This window comes from Mustela erminea, chromosome 1 (assembly GCF_009829155.1).
Source record: "Mustela erminea isolate mMusErm1 chromosome 1, mMusErm1.Pri, whole genome shotgun sequence".
NCBI classification, from domain to species: domain Eukaryota; kingdom Metazoa; phylum Chordata; class Mammalia; order Carnivora; family Mustelidae; genus Mustela; species Mustela erminea.
The window spans coordinates 182287326-182304291 of NC_045614.1; the positions used below are offsets into that span (position 1 = coordinate 182287326).

Consider the following 16966-nt stretch of genomic DNA (forward strand, 5'->3'; position numbering starts at 1 on the left):
AGAATTCAGAATCGCATTTGCTGAGAGAATAGGAAAATCTATTCTGTGAAGCTAATTTTTCTTTAAAGATTTATTTATTTTGGGGCATCTGGGTGGCTCAGTGGGTTAAAGCCTCTGCCTTCAGCTCAGGTCATGATTAGGGTCCTGGGATGGAGCCCTGCATCAGGCTCTCTGCTCAGCAGGGGGCCTGCTTCCTCCTCTCTCTGCCTGCCTCTCTGACTGTTTGTAATCTCTGTCTGTCAAATAAATAAATAAATAAAATCCTTTAAAAAAAAAAAAAGATTTATTTATTTGTTTGCGAGAGTGCACAAGCGGGGGAAGGGGCAAAGGGAGAGAGAGGACCTCAGACTGCCTCTGAGCACGAAGCCTGATGAGGTGCTTGCTCCCATGACCATGAGATCATGCCCAGAGCCAAAATCAAGAGTCTGATGCTTAATTGACTGAGCCACCCAGGCTCCCCTAAGCTCCTAATTTTTAACAATGTTCTAGCAGTGCTAATATATGCCAAGGTAGCTAATTCTACACACACAGAATACTTAGAAATCTTTTAAATACTTGTTAAAAAAGTCATTGTATTAGTAATTTCAACATTCCAATATGCTAGACTATGTACAATTCTGCTTAATTTAAAAGACCTATCAGCCCCTGAAAAACCGTTACAGATTGTGAGAACCAAGCTTACCTTTCCTCTCATCATACAACTATTTTATTAAATAAAGACTTAAAAAATTCTTAGAAATGTAAAAGATGTAAAATAGTTATTTACATAATATTTTACATAACAAACTCCTTATGAGAAATGAGAATATTAAAATTTCAAAAGTACAGTCACAGTAAGTGGTAGGCGAGGCATGAAGATAAATCAAATCCTATTTTTTGCCATGCTGTGAAAAGACTGCTGGCTTTTAATCATCCTGATGTGCCATATGTAAATTCCATCAAAAAAGAAGTTTGGTAAATGTTATATTACAAAGCCGCAGGGAGCAAAGCTATTAATAAACATCAATTAAAATATATACCATGGTCTAGAGTCATTAATAATATCCTACTAATCTGGCTATGCATATCTCTCATATTTACTAAATCTTTCCCCTACTTTTTATGCAAACAACAACCTCTGAATTACCAGATGTCTGTCTACACACTCCTACTTTACTCAAGGTCACTACAAAGTTCTGCAGTAAAAGAACTACAAAAGCTCCTTATTATTCAATCTAGTGAAAAGAAAATGCAAGTAGAAACAGCTTCAGATAACCATCTTATATAAAAATTGATACAATCAATGAGAAATAAAAATCATTCTTGCCAAACCTGGAAAAAAAGTATCACTCAATCTAAAATAAAATAAAATAAAATTAATACAAAATAAAAGTATCCCCAAAAAGGCCAATTTTGAACACAAACTTTGATTAAAAAGCAAAAAGAATATTTAGGTAAGGCATTTTCAGGCCAACTTCTATGATTTATTATTTTCCTTTTTTATTGGGGTAGTTACTGTTCCTTTGAATTTGCTTTTCCTAATGAATCCCAGATACATTTTATTCTTTCTTATATTTGAATATTCTTCACTTAACAAATCCTCTCTTCAACTTTTCTCATATTCTTATCCTTTTTCTTCAAATTAGTTTTTCCCCTTACATCATAAATTATCTGTGGTTTGCTTTCTAGATAGCCCAGGATTTCGAAGTGGTCTAAGGCTCCTTTACCATGATATTCCTTCTCATGTGCTACAATTTCCCATGGCTTGCTGGGACAAACAAGAGTCCCTGAGTTTTGCTCTCTTTAATAGACCATCCTGTTGTGCCACACGGACCGCATGATGATACAGGTCTGACAGACCATTCCTTCTCCTCACAGCATTAGCATGAGATAGCCAACTGACCCTACAGGGTTACTCTGCTCGAGGGATGCTTTTTCCACCTAACCATGCTAATTTTCTTCTGTGGCTTCCAGGAATAAATTCTAGCCTGCAGTGTTATGCTGTACATTTCCCCTTTCCTTAAAGCTGAGAGAACAGTGGACAGAAGGAACGGAAGCTGCTTTGAAAAGAGGAAATATGGCATCCTACCAGGGAGACACACAGCACCAAGTATCACAGGGGTAGACAACATAATTATCCTTATCATTCCCCATGACCAGAGGCAATGACAAGAGGAAACAAACTCCTTCAAAGGGGACGGCATCATGTTAGATACAAGGAGTTGCACAAAGGATACTTGCAAAGCAATGTTTTATTTATATTGTACCTTAGACTTGCAAACAGAAATTGCCTAATTCACAAACTACTGCAAACCGCATAGAAAATGGAATCAACATTCCCAGGTGTCTATTTTAGAAGGACAGTTTTATTATAGGAAGTTTGTTATTTAGGGCCCATGGAGGGGTTGGTTGCAGAGTTCCACCTCTCCAACATATCCGGTATTTGTATGTGCATAAAGTGAATCCTGTCATACCTGTCTTCTGATTAGGAGAAATTTAATGCTTCAGCTCTTTGTAATGTTTGTTGTTTTGTTATAACTGGTGTGTAGATTGAATGGCAGGTGACATTTCATAAGATTTAAATAAGGTAAGAAATTAATCAAATTAACATTCTGCTTTTCTAAAGTATAATGAGTCATTTGCATATAAAGTGCAATCGAGTCTGTAAATACAAAATGAACTTCAAATTACTGAGGAACATCGTGAACTGCATTTGTTACATATTATAAAACAGACATGAAGAAAAAGGCTTGTAAATATTCTCAACTCCAAGCTGATTTATGATACATTTTGCGGCTGTAATGGCAGGCTTAGCTGCTGTAAGACCCAGAATTCCTTGTATCTAGAGAATTTATGACTTCAATTTGACATAAACAAAGAAAGTAGCCATTCCTAGCAATCATTTTCCTACCTGGATCTGAAAAAGCTCTTTAGACTATCACTCTGTAAGAAGAGCCCAAGACACAGACCTTGAAACATATTTATGCAAAACATAAATTACATAAAAAATTTTTAAAAAATGGAAAGCAAAAGTCAAGAGCTACTCGTTTTTACAGCTCTTAAAATGTACTTTAGACAACAGTCTTGTTCAGAGTTCAGTAGACACCTTTTGCAAAAAGCCAGACAGTACATATTTCAGGCTCCATGGGAGACACTGTTATCTGTCACAACTACTCAACATTGCCTTTGTAGGATAAAGCACTCATACGTAACGTTTCAACCGATGGGCATGGCTGTGTTCCCATTAAACTTTATTCACATTAACAGGCAATGGGCCAGATTTGACTGATGGGCCATAGTTTACCAACACACCTGGTTTGGAACAGTGCTGTTTGATAGAGCTTTCTCTGATGATGGAAATAGTCTATATCTACTTGTGATTATCAAAGACTTGAAATATGGTTAGTATGACTGAAAGATTAATTTTGTAATATATTTTAGTTCATTAAAATCCACATTTAAATAGCTGCATGTGGCTCGTGGCCACCATATTGAACAGTACCTATACAGATGGGGTTCTGATAGTAAACTGTTGAATAACAAGAGTTATGGGAAGCATTAACCTTCCAAGACAATGGATTGCTTTAAAATCAGATACCAAAAATGTTTACACAGAAATAAAATCAGTATTTTCCTAGGTGGATAGTGAACTTTTTTTCCTGAAGAATACAAAAAAGAAACTATCAACATATGGTGCACATCTGAATAAATATGGAGATTTCAAATTTGTTAGGGTTGAACTGTAATTTATCATTTTGCATCTTAGCTTCTTTGACAGTGGCATTTCTAAAAATGATAGGCTTAGAATATTTTACAATAGTAAAAGAGATCTGAAGAAAGGGAATTTCCAGCCTACCAGTAAAAAGATTTGCTCTTATCCTAGAATTTAAGGACTTATTCCAAATTAAATAAAAATCAATGACCAGAATTTAAACTAACTTTCTGGGCATCCAGATGGCTTCCATGGTGCATGGCTTCTGAGCTGGCTTAAGATCAAATCACCTCCTGCTTCTTGTTCTGTCTGTAAGCTGGCCCTTGATTATAGCTAATGACCCTTGGCTGTAATAATTCCTTAACATACTATTTATTCTATTTCTGTCTGGATTCACAGGACTTTCTTTTCTTTTCTTTTTCTTTCTTTCTTTTCTTTTTTTTTTTTTTTTTTTCAGGGGAAAAGCATCTGAAACAAGAACCATGATTCTGTTTGAACAACAGCAAAAAGATGCTTTGGCACCTGGGTGGCTCAGTCAAGCATCTGGCTTGCTTCAGGTCAGGATGCCCCGGTCCTGGGATTGAGCCCTGTATCACATCAGGGTTCTCTGCTCAGCAGGGAGTCTGCTTCTCTCTCTCCCTCCACCGCTCCCCCTGTTTATGTTCTTTCTCTCATTCTCTTCTTCTCTTTCATTCTTTCTCCCCCTCTTTCTCTCAAATAAATAAATAAATAAAATCTTTTTTTAAAAAAGATGCTTGATTTTTCCTTTTTTTGAGATATAGTTATGATGTCTTGGCTCATCCTATTTGTCATCTGAATAAAATTCATACAAGCCAAATTTCCATTTATACCTAAATTTGATGAAATTTCAGAAAATCATATATTTGCTTTCAGAAAATTTCAGAAAAGCATATATTTGCTTCCTTCAAAAATATTTTTTAATATTAGTTTTCAATTATTTGTCAGTGTTGGACCTTTTTAAGGATGTAAGTTTCCCATATGAGTCAATCAAACTCACCTGCTGTGCTATAGATTGCTGCATTAAAAACACTACCTCTAGTCCCTGACCTGTACCTCTTTTGGTCAGCAGAGGACAGGAAATACATGGTATGTTCATAAAGGAAACTACACAGACCAAGTTGCCTAGGTGACTCATTGGCCAAATATGGCCAAATGCAAAGAACTAGCTGCCCTGAGATTTTTTAAGGCTGCCATATTGCTTGAAGAGTCAATTAAATCTAAGGTTTCCAAATATTTTGCCACCAAACATTGATGTTTCTATATTTAAAATCACAAGTAGTTTTTATATGATAAGGATTTATGAGTGCAAGCAACTAGAGCAGAATGAGGTTAACTAGTGGAGAGCTGTAGCTCACAAATAGGGATTTACTCTACTTGTATTTAAAGATATTTAAAATACAAATACTTTCCTTGAAATGCACTTCCAATTTAAAGAAAGAACAAAAGATGAAAATTATACTCTAGGGAATAGGGGTAGCATACATATGCTTATAAATAGTGCTTTTCTCAATTTCATTAATTTCCAGCCAACAATAATAATTACTTTATTACAGTTTGAACAGCAAAAATATTGGCTGTAGTTTCTTCAGTATTATTAACATCAAAATACTGCCTACTACCTATTTTTATCATTTATAAAGCATTAAAACATAATCAGGTACCATTTATAAACCAATGAAATAATAGTAATCACAGAATTGGAGGACTAACTCCATGGAGCTATGAATGGTTCTGTGGGGGAGGAGGAGGAGGAAGAAGAGGAGGAAGAGTTGAATGGCTCCTCCTCCTCCATAATGGAGAATGGCTACTTTGTTTCATTTCATATATGTTTTTCTGTCTCTCGAATTTTATTTTCTTTCTTTAGAGATCATGGCTCTATATTTGGATTAGGGGGGAGAGGGGAGTAGAATAGTTTCTTTTATTTTTAATTTTTTTCTTATAGTTTTTTTTTACTTTTTAGAAAGGAGGGGGGAGAGAGAGAGAGAGCACACACACAAGCAGGAGGAGGAGCAGAGGGAGAGAGAATCAAGCAGCCTCCACACTCAGTGTGGAGCACTATAGGAGCTTGATCTCATGACCCAGAGATAATGACCTGAGCCGAAATCAGAGTCTGACACTTAACCAACAAAGCCACCCAGGTGCCCTTGGAACACTTTCCTTATGAGTATTTTCTTAAATATCTTTATTGGATATCACAGTTTGAGGGAATGTAATTGAGAAAACTGACCAGAAAAGCCAAAGTGTTACAAATAAACGCTTTAGGAAGAATGGTGAACACATGCTTGCAACTGTTAATAGTCACTTATATTAAAAATATGCCTCTGAGTAAAATTTAGCAATCATACATATTATTTCACAATCCCCTAATCTCTTTTGTTTATGCCTTCGTGCTCATTCTTCAAGTGGTAAATCATCCTCAGACCATGAAAAACTAAGATTTCCAAATAGTTTATCAGAGTTTAGATGGCCACAAATAAGCTGCTTAAAACAGAAACCACCACTACCAACAATTTGAAGATTTTTCACATCTTGTTGGTTCTCATCTTCAGAAGTGGAAGAAAACTATAGTTATTTTTCAGCTTACTAAAATCAATACATTAAGACACCGTATTTAGTCATGAACTTGTGAAGAAAAAAAAATAAATGAATCAAAATGATCAAGGAGAAGAAAATGCAGAAGCTGCTTCTTACTAGGCAATCATGATTTTAGTGGAAGAATGTCAAATGAATAGATTTCATCAGTGCTAGGTCTTAAGTGGAGAGAGAGGGGAAACTAACACATACGAAGCTAAAAGATTTACACATTCAATTCTCAAAATGTTCTGATGAATATGGCATTTGTATGCTCATTTTATTGAGAAGATTGTCTGAGTTTCAAGAATATTGAGGAATCCTCCTGATGTCATCCAGTAACAGAGTTTTGTGTTTTTTTTTTTTTAATCTTTTTTAACATATACCAATTTGATTATGAAACCTACAATATTTTGCTAGGACCAAAAAAACTACCCTTTATTTAGGGATTGCCTTCTTAATGACGACTTGTTAATTGCCTTTTATGTGTCAAATTCTGCCTGGTGCTAAGATTATGATGGTAAACAGGAATGAAATGGTCTGTGACCCTACCAGAGTTTACCAAGTGGGAAAAAAAAATCATTACACAAACAAATACAGTTAAATGTGTAATTATATATTTTGAAAAATGTCGTGAAGGTAAAAAAAAAAATAGAGACTTAACAGAAAGAATAAGAGAGGGACTAAATTTGTAAGGTATTGGAATTCAGAGAGGGCATCTCTAAGAAGTTAACACTTGGGCAGAGATTTGAAGATAAATTAACCAGGAGAAGATTGAGCATGAATATCCCATGTAGAAGGAACACTGCCATGTAACACTATTCTCTGGGGGTTGGGGGATACATTTCAAGAGCTGAGGGAAGGTCAGGATGGAGAGGAGCAGTAAATGAGGGGGGGGTCGGGTTCCACATCGAGTGCCAGTCATGGCAGTAGGTCCCAGAAGAAGATGGTGAAACATGCTTTAATTTACTATTTCAGGCAATCATTAAAGAGTTTGAACAGAAAAAAAACAAAAAACAAAAACATGATTATCATGCACTGAATGTCTGTGTGTACCCCCTAAATTCATATGGTGAAGCCCTGACTTTCGATATAATGATATTTGGGTCTTTTGGGAGGTAATCAGGTTTGGATAAGGTCAAAACAGTGGCGCCTCACGATGGGGTTAGTGTCTTTGTAAAAGGAGGAAGAGACCAGAGCTTGAGATCTTTGCCTTGGGAGGATAGAGCAAGGAGATAGATGTTTTCAAGCCAGAAAGAGAGCCCTCACAAGGTAATCAAATTAACTGCCATCCTGATCTTGGACTTCCAAGCACCCAGAACTATGAGAAATAGATCTTGCTTGTTTACACATCAAGTCTATGGTATTTTGCTATACCAACCCAAGCTAAGAGAATGACTAAACCATAATTTATGGTTAGAAAGAATAATCTTGGGGACCTGGGTGGCTCAGTGGGTTAAGCAGCTGCCTTCGGCTCAGGTCATGATCTCGGGGTCCTGGGATCGAGTCCCGCATCGGGCTCTCTGCTCAGCGGGGAGCCTGTTTCCTCCTCTCTCTCTCTCTGCCTGCCTCTCTGCCTACTTGTGATCTCTCTCTGTCAAATAAATAAATAAATAATCTTTAAAAAAAAATAAAGAATAATCTTTAGCAATTAGAATTTAGCATTAAATGAATAGCATACTAAAAGAACAACAAAGTGTCACATACACTGGAGATTAATTTAATTACCTGCTGAATAAATCAATGGATACAAGTCAAGATTGGCAGCTCTCTGTGCTCTAGCCCAAAGAGTAGTGTATGCATCTGAATGATACCCTATCAACTGCTTACCTGTCATAGAAACATATCGTTGTCAACTATAAGCAGAAATTGCAGGTGTGCTTAGAAAATGCCCAGTCACTACTTGCTCAAAATCCCCTTTCATTCAGTTAGTTATGAATGGAGAGTGACTCAATCAGAAATTTCAGGTTTGAACTTAAGATTTCATTTCATTATCTTTGGAAACAGAAAAGACATTACAATACAAACTCTGACTTTGTATCCGACCTTGAACGATCTATTCCACTTTAATAACCTCATTTGTAAAATGGCACAGTAATTCTTTCTTGACAGGGTGGTTGGATCAGTAAGTGATGCATGTAAAGTTCTGCAATGCTTAAAATGTATTTACCAAAGCTAACTATTTCTCTGATTTGGTTGTCTTCCTCTTAAACAAGTAGAAAGATTTGGAAAGTCAATTATCATTTCTAATCATGTGAAAGGAATCATTTTGTTCATCTGTTTGTTGCTTGGCTTTGTTTTTCCCTGAGAGAAGAATTTTATGAGAAGGAAATAAACAACGTAAGTTTGGATGTTTGAGATTTGGGGTCAGTACGGGAGAGGTACATGGCATGTAATCACCAAAATCAATATTGTGCTTTTGGCATACTTTTGCCTAAACAAATCCTTAATTTTACTACCATAGCAGATATAGTCATGGCAATATACTAATAGTAGCATTAGGTGTGGCCGTAGTCATAACTAAAATTCACATGATAACTGTTCCATATTAGGCCCACTTCTAAGCATAACACTCATAGGTAAGTATATGATTTACTCCCATTTTGCAACTAAGAATGCTGAAACACAGTAAGGTTAAGCAATTTGTCAACTGTCACACAGTTACTTTAGGGAAAGTTGGACTTGGAACCCAGGAAGCTTACTCCAGGTTCTGAGCTCTTTGACTACTGAGCTATAAAGAGAAAGAAAGATCCTCTGTGTGCATGAGCATGCTGTTGTTTCCCCTCTATTATGCTAGGCTTAAGCTATTCTGGAATTTTCTTCACAGAAAGGCCTGGGCAAGCATGGCAGCAAACGGATGTGTGGCACTCAGGGGACCTACAATGATTACAGCAGGCAAGTGATAGAAGAGGTTGCCGAGCATAGACACATGAAAAAGTGACAAGACAGATCCCTGAGAGCTTGGCCTGTGGAAAAATGTGTAAACTTGAAAGGTGATACAAAGGTGGATTTCTGTGCTTGTGAGATTGTGGCAAAAATGGCACGTGTTTCCAAACTGCCGATAGGCGACACAGAATCAGACTGAGAAATACAGTCTCAAAGATCATCTATGAGAAATGGACTGTTAAAACATTTTACCAAAGAATATTTGACAGAGAGGGAGATGAACTCAAAATAGACCAAAAGAAAATGTCACACTGAAAGAACATAAAATACTACTACTAGGGGAAAAAAATGTAATCTTCACTATAATGATTCAGAGTGCTGCTAATGCAAAACATTTTAAAATACTACCATAAAATAGTAACATATGATTTTAAGAGTGGTTATGACATTTGGCAGGCCTCGAGAATTCCGTTTTTTTTTTTCTTTTTTGACATTGTCAATTTGTAGTGTTCAGAGAGAAGTTTATGTTCTATCATAAAGAATAACCAAAACATGTTGAATCATAAACTGTAAAAAGTGGTAGCTGTCTCTGCCTGGAGAGCTTCTGATATTTTTTAGGTTTTAATTAAGAGTCTTTTGAACATGCCATAGCCAAATACAATATTTTAAGAAACCAACAACAGTGCAATTGATACAATTAATACAAAATATTAATTATTGTGTATATAAGATTAAGTATAATACAATTAATATAAAATCTTAATAATTGTATATTAAATTAAGTGTAATACAATTAATGCAAAATATTAATTTTGTATATAAAATTAAGTTCACTTGCTGAAAATAGCATTTTGATTATTTACTATGATGTGAAATTTATGGAATTAATAGGGCATAACTATGGATTCCATAGAATTTTAGGTATATTTTGTGTATGGAAGAGCAAATGCTAGAGTGTTATGTTTGAAAATCCTGGTATAGATTCATATCCTTAAAAGAATATTAGTATAAATTATTTTATGAAAGAGAGGCTTAAACTCTACAGAAATGAGTAGAAAAAAGCATGGATCAAAATTGAACTGGGTTTGGGGCACCTGGGTGGCTCAGGTGGTTAAGTGTCAGACTCCTGGTTTGGGTTCCCATAGGATCTCAGAGTTGTGAGAGCAAGCCCCATGCCAGTTTCTGTGCTCAGCATGGAGTCTACTTGAGATTTTCTCCCTCCCCCTCTGCCCGCCCACCTCTTTGCTCACAACTTTCTCTTTCTAAAATAAAATAAAAAAAATAAAATATTAAAAAAAATTAACTGGGTTCAAATCCTATAGAAAATGCTTGCTCATTTCGTATTGTCAAACATGATTACCTACTTAATGGAAATTCAGTTTCCTTAGCTACAAAATAGAAGTAGTTATTTTTACAGAGTTTTGAGATGGTAAATTATAATATAATATAAAATTTTGTGATGGTAAATTATAATATAAAATGCACATATTGGACATTAATGTTTATGTAAGTTGATATGGAACCATACCTATTTCAATGGAAAATAAAACAAATATTTTAGGGACACCTGAGTGGTTCAGCAGGTTCATCTTCTACCTTCTGCTCAGGTAATGATCTCAGGGTTCTGGGATCGAGCCCCGCATCGGGATCTCTGCTCAGCGGGGAGCCTACTTCCCCCTCATGCTCTGCCTACTTGTGATCTCTCTCTCTCTGTCAAATAAATAAATAAAATCTTTAAAAAAATTTAGGTTATCTGTTATAAGCTCCATAGTGTGCTTGGTGTTTTGATCTTCAGTTTAATCTTGTAATTATAGAATTATTAATTCAGTTATTGACATGAGAAAAGTGAGTCTAAGATATACTATGTCATTTGTTCAGGGTCACAGAGTTATGTTCCTGCATTTTTATACAGGGTGTTTGATAATATCACATTACCATGCAGCATTAAAAATTTTTAAAAGATTTTATTTATTTATTTGACAGATAGAGATCACAAGTAGGCAGAGAGGCAGGCAGAGAGAGAGGAGGAAGCTGGCTCCCTGCCAAGCAGAGAGCCCGATGCAGGGCTTGATCCCATGACCCTGAGATCATGACCTGAGCTGAAGGTAGAGGCTTTAACCCACTGAGCCACCCAGGCGCCCCCAGCATTAAATTTTTGTTGTGTTTTGTCTTAAATATATTTTCATAATTCGTAGTACAAAAAAACCTGGGATGTGAGGATATAAAGTATGTATCTTTGTGTGTATGTAAGAGAGAAAGAATGAGAGAGAGAGAGAAAGAGAGAGAGAGAAGGAGAGAGGAGGGAAGGAGATATCTTCCCATGAAGTTCCAACTCTGCTAGAGCACTTGCAATGAACCAAAATTTACATGGAAAATTACTCTGCTCGAAATTTATTTTAGATGGCCAAAATGCAATAAGGACTAGATACACATTTTCACTGAAGCAAACAAAATATATGAAATAGCAATTTATGAGATATTGTTTATCAGACAGTGAATAAAGGACAGTGAACCCTGAAAGATGGAAAACAAATAAGGTGAGCCCTTAAAATACTCCATTTTACTTTATTGAAGATTTTCATGTTTCACTGCATGGAGAGGAAACCCAAGATGAGCCTAGCTGACTCCCAAAGTGGCCACAGGTCTTAAAACAGAGTGCCAAAAATAATAATAATAATAATAATAATAATAATAATAATAATAATAATTGAGTTTTTGAACAAAAATGAGAGCAAGATAGTATGAAGTTTATAAATATGTAAAAGTAAAATGTACAGCAATAATAGCATAAATGTTGGGAGAAAAAATAGAAGAATACAATTGTAAGGTTCTTTTCTTCTATACTAAGTGATATTATATCTTGGAAATAGAGTGTTGTAGGTTAAAGATGTAAACTGTAAACACTTACCAATTACGAAAATAATAAAAAAAAAGTTACTGATAATAAGCCAGAAAGAGGGGAAAATGTGGAAGCATAAAAATATTCAACTCTTTAAAAAGAAAAAAAGAAAAAGGAAAATGAGAACAAATTAAAATAATTGAAAAGAGATAGAAAGATGATAGACTTAAAGGTAACCAAATTAATAATCACATTAAATACAAATGATTAAAAGATAAGAAATGCCCCCAATTAAAAGACAAAGAATATCATATTGGGGAAAAAATAAGACCTAACTAAATGCTACATACTAAAAACAAGCTTTGAATAAAAACATACAAATATGTTGGGATGCCTGGCTGGCTCAGTCAGTAGAGTACGGAACTCTTGATCTTGGTATCTTGAGTTCAAACACCCCCTTGGGGTAGAGTTTACTACTACTGCTGCTACTACCACTACTAATAATTATAATAACAGTAGTAATAATAATAATAAAACAATTCTTTAAAAAAATCATTAGAAAATAAGATACAAATAGGGTAAAAGTAGAAGGATGAAATAACACATAGCATATTAACTCTTATAAAAGAAGGCTGGAAATGGCCACAGTCAAAAAAATCTGGAGACAACCTGACTGCTAAATGTAACATAGTATCCTGGATGGGATGAGAAATGGAAACATGACATTAAGTTAACACAGAGGGTCTGAATAAATTACAGACTTTAGTTAACAATAACCTACCATTGTTGGTTTACTAATTGTAAAAATGTACTATTTTCATGGTAAATATAAATAAAAGGGAAAACAATGTGGGGTAGATGTAGCCTTACTGTACTATCTTCATAATTTTTCTATAAATCTAAAACTGTAAAATCTCAAGCTAAGTCTAAAAAAATCTAAAGAGAAACCATAAAATGATAATATTAATATTAGACAAAGTAGACTTCAGAGCAATGAATATTATCAGGAATGAAGAATGTCATTTCTTAATGATAAAGGTTATCAATACTTTAGAAGTATATAAAAATCCTAGAGGCACCTGGGTGGCTCAGTGGGTTAAGCCTCTGCCTTCAGCTCAGGTCATGATCTCAGGGTCCTGGGATTGAACCCCGCATTGGACTCTCTGCTCCCCCCCTCTCTCTGTCTGCTGTTCTGCCTACTTGTGATCTCTCTCTCTCTGTCAAATAAATAAATAAAATCTTAAAAAAAAATAAAAAATAAAAAAAATCCTAAACATTTATGCATATAATAACATAAATTCAAATGCGTGAAACAAAAAGTGATGCAACTGCAAAGAAAAAGAAATCCACAAACATAGTCTGAGATTTCAAAATCCCTGCTATAGACTCTGTGTCTCATGTCCCAAATGTTGAAATTCTAACACCCAACGTGATGGCATTAGGAAGTGGGACCTTTAGGAGGTAAACAGGTACTTGCAGGTAGAGATTTCCTGAATTGGTTAGTCTCCATATCAGATAGACCCCAATAAGCTCTCTGCCCCTTCTCCCATGGAGAGACACAGCAAAAAAATGTACATCTATAAAACACGAAGACCCTCAGCAGATACCATATCTGCTAGCACCTAGATCTTAGAATTCCCAGCCTCTAGAACTATGAGAAATAAATTTCTGTTGTTTATAGGCCACAGAGGCTATGATTTCCTGTAATAGCAGGATATCATATTGACTTAGAAAACCCTTTTATCAATAACTGGCTAAAGAAGTAGTCCTAATATTAGTAAGGGTATAGCAAATCTGAACCATTCTATTAATCAATTGAACCTGACTGATAGTTTAGAACATTCCGTCCAGCAACACAGGATTACATATTCCTCCCACGTTTACACACATCTTTCACCCAGATAAAATATACTATACTCTACAATAAATTTTAATAAATTTAAAATTACTCAAGTCATACAAAGTATACTCTCCAAACAATGGAATTAAATAGAAAATTAAAAATAGGATGTTTTCTTAAAAATTTTTAAATATTGGGAACTAAGTAACATACATCTATATAACTGAATGCAAGTGAAAAACAACATATGACAATTTGTGAAATGCTGCCAAAGCTGTACTGAGAAGGGGCGTTATAACACTAATTATCTATATCAGAAAAAAAGAAAGTTCTCAAATTAATGGCATCAAGTTTTACATATGAAGCTACGAAAAGGAGAGCAAATTACATACCAAGTAAAGACAAAGACAAAGAATAATAAAGATCAGAAAGGAAATTAATCAAATAAAAAAACAGAAAAACAAAATTTATTGAAACAAAAAGCTCAATAAAATCAATCATCCCCTGGTCAATATTATTTTGGAGGTCATAACTCACAAAGGAGAGGGTTTTCTAGTTTTGTTAGAGATAGTTTCTTGTGGGTGATCTTCATAGTGTTTGAAGATTTCCTCTTAACCTGATGTCTATATATTCTTTGGTATTAAAAAATGAATGGCCTCCTTAAATTATATCTGCCTCCAATTGATTAACAAAAGTTAAATCTATTTCTGATTTGACCAACCTACAAATAAGCTGTTTAATTTTCTTGTTGGTCTAAGGTGTGTATATAAGCACCAGGGTTCATTTTCCGCTTATCTACAAATAGGCTTTTAAAAACTTTATCTTACCTATTTCATTTTTTCTCCTTGTGGTCATACCTTTCTCCAGTACAGACCCAGTATGTTCTTATGCTCTAATGCTTCTCCAGCGAAAGAGGGGGAAAAAATCAGTTTCTTACACAGTGACAGACTCAATCCTACGTTATTGCTTTTACTGAGGATATTTGCAATTGAAGCTGAAGGAAACATTTCAGATAAGCAAGCAATAAAACAGATACATATTTTAGAAAAGGAGTATTTCTCCTTGCCAATGAATGAAAATGTGTATGAGGAGGTAGCCTGGATGGCTCTGTTGGTTAAGCATCTGATTCTTAATCTCAGTTCTGATCTTGATCTCAGGATTGCCTGAGTTCAAGTCCCACATTGGTCCCATGTTTGGCATAAAACCTACTTAAAAAAAAAAAAAAGAAAAGAAAAGAAAAAAGAAACTGTGTGTGTGTGTGTGTGTGTGTGTGTGTGTGTGTACACATACCAAAAGGTTTTCAGTTACCATTTTATTAATATGTACATTAAGTATTTTACTTATATAATTATATTTTCCTGTTCAAATTGTTCTGTGAATTATGTTCGATTATTGACCCCATTTTATAGATAAGGAAAGAGACACATAGCTCTTATCTCTTGCCCTAGTTCATGCATAAACAATGAACCCGGGAGTCAGATGTAGACACAACTAACTCAAATTTCCTTTACAACGCTCCTTCTTCTATGACTGATGCAAAATTAAAACATGTTTGGTCATTCATCAAAACACTAAATGTTGGAGGCTTTCTATTTACAAAATATTCTCTTTTAAATGTGAGAAATAAATCAAGACAAAAGGAAATCTGTCCTTACCTCTATGTTACTTCTAGGTAGTCTATAACTTATATGGGACATATGCATGCAAATTAATATTTAATCTAGCTAATGTGCTGGGGTATGGTCAGAGGAGGTGTTTGTTTATGCTTTTCCCTCAGGTTTCCTTGCATTTCTGAGGTAAGTGAGCTGCAAATAATATAATCCTGTTTCCTGGTAATATCTGTCTTATAGTACTGTATACTTTTAAGGAAAAAAATATACTAAATCCCCAGGATTTACGGCCTTACATATGGCCTCTCTCTTTCCTTCCCTCTTTTCTCTTTCCCAGAAGCTTCTTGATGCTGGAGATCCAGAGGCTACCAACCCTGTGTCTGTTACTCTCTCATCCCTTGGATTTAGACTTTTGACACATGCCTTTCCCATTTTAAACTTCCGAACATAGTAACTGTGTTTGTCCACTGCTTCTACTTCAGGCAGCAAATTCACAAGCCCCTTGTCTTCTTTGTGGAACAGAACAAAGAAGGAACAGAATGGAGTCAAACAGAAGTTAAGAGATGTGGTCTATAAACCCGTTTCTCTGAAACTGCATTTTCCAGACTTATTCAAAGTCATAACAATTAGAATGAATTGCCATATAGAGTTTAAAAATATCAATATTTGTTACATTACATCTTGCCTACACTATTAAGTTTTTGATAGTTATTTAATGGAATTACCTCTATACCATAAAAGAATGACAGAAATTACATATTTTGCATTTATTTGTGTGGCATGGACTGAATGAAGCATTTCTACAAATGTCATTTAATTAACTTGCCTCAAATCTAACTTAAAAAGATTAATTACTATGAGGAAAAGGAAAAATGACTTTTTGAAATTTTCAGATTATCAAATTATTGTTATGTATATTAAAATATAGTTGGAAAAGGTGTATGTGTGACAAGGAACTGAAGAGGAAAGAAACAGGCAAGGGAGAGCATACAATATGATTTAGAAATGAAAATAAAACCTGGGTGAATAAAGAGAACAGTAAAGACAGAAGAAATCATAGTAGGATGAACTCGATGAGAAATCTACAAAAGTATAAGGGAGACAGAAATACTTTATTTAACAAAAGAGGGGTGTTTCCCAAACCCACAAATATTCAATCAGAGCCCTGAGAAGATCATTTGCTAAACCAGGACACCCTGAGACAGTGATTATTACTACTTCTGGATCTATAAGCTCGAGGGGGGGCTTACATCCCATCAGGATGAGTGCTTCAATGCAGTATTCTTTTCACCACTTAAAGATCATCACCACATAAGAATACAGGAAAAGACAGTGTTTTATGTCATTTCCTGATCTTTTGCTGAATTTCTGACTGACCTTCCATAAATATCTTAAACTTTCTGCAACAATTCTCTCACCTGTCAAATGTGAATGTATTCTATGAACTCACTGAATATGTAAATTAGCTACAGGATTTTAAATTTTCTGCAGAAGATTGGTTATCTTAA

General features: G+C 35.0%; 1 protein-coding gene across 3 annotated transcripts in view; it reads right to left on the minus strand.

Moving 5' to 3' along the window:
- Window positions 1-16966, minus strand: part of CADM2 (cell adhesion molecule 2) — a 1075448-nt gene that overhangs the window by 525167 nt on the left and 533315 nt on the right. The gene's annotated exons all lie outside the window — the stretch shown is intronic.